Source organism: Meleagris gallopavo, chromosome 5, assembly GCF_905368555.1.
Source record: "Meleagris gallopavo chromosome 5, MGAL_WU_HG_1.1, whole genome shotgun sequence".
Classification (NCBI taxonomy): Eukaryota; Metazoa; Chordata; class Aves; order Galliformes; family Phasianidae; genus Meleagris; species Meleagris gallopavo.
In genome coordinates, this window is record NC_139408.1 from 11,561,240 (window position 1) to 11,567,367 (window position 6,128).

General features: G+C 43.6%; 1 long non-coding RNA gene across 1 annotated transcript; it reads left to right on the forward strand.

Annotated features, from left to right (window-relative positions):
• Window positions 1-1,168: 1,168 nt before the first annotated feature.
• Window positions 1,169-5,335, forward strand: LOC146544237 (uncharacterized). The gene is made up of 3 exons (XR_014883849.1): window positions 1,169-1,322; window positions 2,746-2,808; window positions 4,959-5,335. It is a non-coding gene; the product is annotated as an uncharacterized LOC146544237 (long non-coding RNA).
• Window positions 5,336-6,128: the final 793 nt, after the last annotated feature.

Sequence of the window (6,128 nt, forward strand, 5' to 3'; positions counted from 1 at the left end):
TTCAGTAGTATACTGAAGCCATTTTGTTCTAGCAAATCAAACCAAAAATCCCAATGCTCCAAGCTGAATGGAGTTTCAGCATCTTGCCTTCACTCTGTTTGGGTAAGATTCTCCACAAATTACAACTTCAAAATGTCTGAATTCAAATGGGAAATAGACAAGCTGAAGTTTTTTGAATAAACTTTAGCAGTATTTGTGGGGTTTTTGTTTGTAGCTTTTGGAGTGAGAAGCTGACAACATGAGCAGCGCGTGATGAGTACCTCCTAAAGTTATATGTGCGTGTTTGTTGGGTGGGAATGCCTGTCCAGAAACTAAAGGGGCAATACTTCAATCTTTTTACTTAGGACAGAGCTTGCTTTTGCAGTAAAATGCTGTGCCTTGTGTATCCTGGCTCAGTATTGAGGTTTATTCTCCTTGTTTGCTTGCTGTTGCTGATGTCAGCCTGCCCTTCACAACATGGAATAAGGAAGCTTTATTTTAACATTTCATTACCTGGAGGGCTGAATTTGATGACTAATTGAAACCTAGAGCAACTCCTTGTTTGGAGTGGGTTTTGCTAGGTGTATGTCAGTGTAAATCTCACCCTGGGCTTCTGGAGAACACTGAGTTTCTCTCACTTATTTGAAGTGGAGGAAGGGCTACCTGCACTCCCATTTAATTTGGTCACAACAGGGTCTGTTGAGATCCTTGACTCAAAGGTGGGAAGGAGGAATTGGACTTCAAATTCATTATCCCGATATGTGTGAAAGTCCTAAAATGAATGGGGAGAAAAATAAATGGAGGTGGGGTGGGATGTGCAAATAACTGTAATTCATCCTTGGGTTTTGCAAGCAGCTGAGCTCCACTGAGGTGATCTCGTGAAGGGTTAATGCAGCAGCAGCTGGCCACAAGGCTTGGTCCTTATCTCACTATTATCCTCTGCTATTAACTGGTCACAATTACGGGCTGTATCAGTTACTGCCATCTGTTTTTTTCGTGAGGCACTCATCGGATTGCGGCCAGCAAAGGGGATTAGGTGGAGAAAGGCTGAAATGCCAAAACGGTTCCGCAGCGCCGGGCTCCCGCGTGTGCCCGCGGCCGCTGCGCACCGCCCGCCTGACAGCTGCGAGAAGTGAGCGTAAAGATAAACTGTGAAGGCTGGTTCAAAGCCCTGCAAAGGAAACGCATTTCTGCCTGCAGTTGTTGTAATGCAGGGATGTGCAGAGAGAATGCAAGTGTGGAATGCGGGTGTTCGGCACCGGGGGGTGATTTTAGTTTCCAGTGTGGGCTGCTGCTGGTAGGGTTAAACTCCAGCATCAGCCGCGTGCAAATGACAGCAAAAGGTGGGCATTGGGTTTGTTGAATATGGGACAAACAGCCACAGGCAGTGGGTCGAAATGAGCCTTCAACTCTCCGTGTTGCACTAGGGGTTGCTGTCTGGGTGCTGGTCAAAGACTGGGGCAAACTGGGCTGAGATGCATGACCAGGCAGGGTGGTGTGTTCCAGTCCTGATCATCAGCATTTTAAAGAGCACTGAGACTTTTGATAAGTACTGACTGTAGTGGTTGTTTTATTGTTTAAACTTTGAAATGTCAAACCAACTCGTAGTAATGAAAGGAAAAGGTTCCAGTGTGATACCAGGGATTCAGGAATCATTATGGCTCAACAGCTGTACTTTGATTCTAGGTTTTACTAAGACCAGATTAATTAAATTATTCCAAAGTATGGCATACTGCCAAAATAAGGCTCTTTGGATTTTATTATTTTGAGTAAATTAAATTAAGGATAATACAGATTTTATTGTTAGAAAATTAATACTTAACTAATATTTAATATCCTTTCATAATTTTTGATTAATACATGTTAGTCAGTATCCTAAGGATTAACATCAATGGAGGAACAAATCTATTTCTTTATAACACACAAGTTAAAGGAATAACTGGGGATGCCCTGCGCTATTCCTTCCCCTCTACCCTTTCCTGATAGATATGATTAGCAAATTGGAGAAATGATTGTAGACTCATAAAATGGCCAGGATTGAAAAGGACCACAATGATCATCTGGTTTCAACCCCTCTGCTATGTGCAGGGTTGCCAAACACCAGACCATGCTGCCTAGAGCCACATCCAGCCTGGCCTTGAATGTCTCCAGGGATGGGGCATCCATAGCCTCCTTAGGCATGTTATATGATGCTCTAATGCCTTTGGTGTGTTCATCTTTTCAAATCAGTTGAGGCTTTTTGGGTCATGCAGTGGTGCACTGATGCTCCTACCATGGTGCTGGCAAAACTTAGGTGATCGCTTTCCTCTGGAAATGTTGCTTCAGCCTTTGTGCCAGAGAATCATCTTCTAGGTCTTACAGAGAGAGGCCTTTTTCATCTTTGTATGTGAAAGCTAGTATTGCTGAGCTCTGTCTCCTCAAGAGCCAAAGTTAATCTTCCAATGGAAGTCACAACTGAATGCTAACATGTTCCATCTGGTAAAACCAGTTTACTTTTTCGTACCTTCTTTCCTTGTCTTGTAGAAATAGCGTGCTCTTCATTTGCCAAAAAGCACAATGGGGCATACTGGTACCCTATGAGTGCTAGAATACATGTAGCCTTGACAGGATTTCTTCCTACGTAGTTAGATTTCTATGAATGAAAACCTTTGCATAGAAGGTTGTGCTATGTACACATAGTCACATATCAGGCTGCACTGTATTTGAGGACTTGGGTAAAGTATTTGCTAGCCTGGCGATAGCTCTTATTTTCCTTTTTTTCCTCAGAGAAAATTCATACCTCACTTACAACTGCTTCAGATGCACCCAGGCCTCCCTTTCGAGCATCAGGTAACGTGTGGCTTCCAAGTTGTTGGTATAAACCTCTTGTCAAACAGCAATATTCGGATCTTAGGGACAGAAAAAGTCTCCAATTTTTGCTTGAAGCTTTTTATTCTGTCTATTTAATTTGTAAACATTTGCAAAATGATGTGAATTTTGTTCCTCTTTATTAAAAAAAAAAAAAAAAAAAAAAAGATGGGACATCATGAGTACTAGTTCAAAGCATGGATATTTCTTCGCCATCATTGTGCTCCAGCAATGATGCCTTGGAAAGAAAAGAATAAGTATATTGCCATGTTGACCCTCCGGGTTGGAGTTTTGGAAGGCATTTGCTGCCAAAGGGATCTGGTTGTGTTTGTCACACATTCCTGGGGGTTGTGGCTGCCTGCCTTGGCTGTGGCACTGCTGGTTGGTGGACACAGGAGCGACCAGCCTGGGCAGGTGGGACCCCAGCACACTTGGCTCAGGAGGGCTGCCTGCAGAGCGGGGCAGAGGGGAGGTCAGGTCATAGCAGCCGCTGGCTGTCATGGCTGTGAGCTGTGCACCTCCCCTCCAGGCAGGGCAGGATGTCGAGGAGGTGCAGCCCAGTGTGCAGAACAGAAAGCAGCTGGTGGTCCCGGCGTAGGAGGCTGGGCCGTGCTATCGGTGCTCCCCTGCTATGGGGTAGAACTAATGAATGCCCATGCTGCTTCGTGGGTGGCAGCGTCTCACAGCCAGGGCTTGCTGGTAGCTCTGCGGGAGGGAAATGATTTGTGAGTGACCCGGGTTCACGGCTATTGTGGCCTCCCTAACTAGATGTCTCCTCACCTCGCCGTGTAAATGGGGCTGCGGCCCAGCCAGCAGCTCTGCCCAAAGTGAACACAGTATGTGAAGGAACTTAGAGGTGGTGAATGTGTTGTAAGGATGGGTTTTTTTTTGCTTTTTATTTGTCAGTAGCATTATCTCCCTTGGCCTGCAGCAGTGGAGAGGAGAATGTTTTCTGCAGTGAGCTCGATTAACAGAGGCTGTTACAGACTGGAATGCGGTCTGAGATAGCATAGCTTGTATGAGCTGTCACGGGGAGTGTATTGGAGGAAAAAAGGAGCTGCAGTGATGTTCTGTAAGTTATTCTTCTTGGAAGGCACGCAGGGCATTGCTGGCCCCTGCACAGCGCTGCTCATAGAGCAAGGCCTGCCCTTGCCCCAGCACAGCCTTACAGGGGATCTGCCTCCCCATGGGGCTGGGTGATGGCTGCAGCTCTGCGTGGGTCAGCAGGGAGATGCCTCCAGTCACTGCAGCACTCAGTGCCAGCTAGACTTTTCTTGCTGGGAAGGATATCAGCTCTTTCACACATCCTGAGGCATGAAACAAGATCTCTCCTTGCCCCAGCAAGGGTAGGAGGTCACTTCTCCAGCAGATGACATGGCCTTGTGGTGCACTTGGCTAAATAGATGAGGCTGAGCTTGGTTTCTGTTAATTTATTTAATTTCCACAAAAAAAAAAAAAAAAAATTCAACTTCTCTTGAATAGAGGGAGGCACTTCTGAAAAGTAGGATATGTATGGTTATAGGCTGAAACCACTAGATTTATTTTCCATGTATCCTGTAGGCATGGAGAAACTGTAGAAATCTCATACCCATTAGTAAGCCAAATAAACCTCATTTGTTTTCTTATCCTACATTTCAAAACATATCTTCTTGATCCTTTGGATGTTTATATCAATATATAAATACATATTATATGTGCAGTGAGGTTGTGGATGCCTCCTCCCTGGAAGCATTCAAGGCCATGCAGGATGGGGCTTTGAGCAACCTGGCCTAGTGGGAGGTATCCCTGCCTATAGCAGGGAGTTGGAACTAGGTGATCTTAACGGTCCCTTCTAACCCAAAACATCCTATGATTCTGTGATTTCAAACAATCTTTTGAATGATTAAAATAAATCAATTGCATTTGTTTATATATATTGATGCATTGTTTAGGGCATGATATAGTGATCTAAAATCTCTTCTGTAGTGGAAAAATAAAAGTAATATGGGGAGAGAGTGGTAATTTCATGAAAATCTGAGCAAAGGTAAATGATGTTTAAACAATGAAAAGAGCAGTTTGAGTTCAATAGGAAAACCGAAACTAGTTTCACTGAGGTCACGTTTTAATCTGTTCCAATAATTCACTTTCTTTAGCTTGAAGGAGAAAAATAGCCGTGTTCCAGTTTCTGCCTTCCAAAGAACTGATACCAACTACAGCAATGAACTTACCTCATGACACTGATCCCTGGGAATTAAGCAGCTTCAGAAAAATCACTGGTAAAGTTAGTTTCTTTGAACAGAAGGTGCCTTTTGTCTTTCTTTTGTTTGCTTATTCTGTGTGATACTGTTGTTTTTGCTGTGGCAGTGAGGAATGATGAAGGTGAAATGTTATACTGCAGTACTTAGAGGTTTTTATTAGCCCAGGAATTGGGGTCCAAATGCAGAGACTAAGAGGAAGGGAGTGTGGAGTCTTTCCTGTCCCCTGCTTGGATTCAACTGGAGGGATAAGTGTAAACATGGAGGTGAAGCATGCGTCACTCGAACATATTATGCCATTTTATAGCATTGTAAGAACGAAGCCACTATACTGAAAGAAAATAAAATTCTTTTGAAATAGAAATTATTTAAATTTTAAAGTCTGATAAGGAATCTTTTATTTAATGAATGCTGACAACTTTAAGGCTACAGAGTATAACAGTATTCTTACAGAGGGCAGAAGAATATATGTTAGGCCAGTCAAGTCAGGCATCATTTGCTCTCTCAACAGACTTTTAATCCTATACAGAGTATGTAATTTAAAGCTTCACTAAAATATATAGAGACATTTTACAATATTTATGTATAAATATGCTTATAATTGTACTATACCAACAATCAAACCATATCTCAGTCCAACGTCCATTTCAGTCTGATCGTGCATTTACAGAGAGCTAACTCCCTTGGGCTCAGGTGCCTGCAGATGACAACAGAGTCCAGCCATAACTTCAGTGCTGGCTTGTTGTGACTTCTTTTGTACAGCTGTTTGGCACAGATGAAGGTAGGATAAAATACAGACTCAAGAAGCAGCAAAGGCCCTGTTTTTATGGCATCTGTGCTATGTGCTTGGTTAGAGAAAACTCCTGCAGGACAGGAGAAGAAACTCAGTTGAAGGTGTTTGGCAGCTACGTTCTGACTGATGACAATCCAGCTTCACCCAAGGATTGTGCCACATGCCATTAAAGAATGGGTCGCATACAACTGTGCCTGCCATTAATGCTGCCAAGCACTCTGGATGTCTTCTGTGCTTCAAAGTGCAACGATGCCCTGTGGGGACTAAAAGACCTC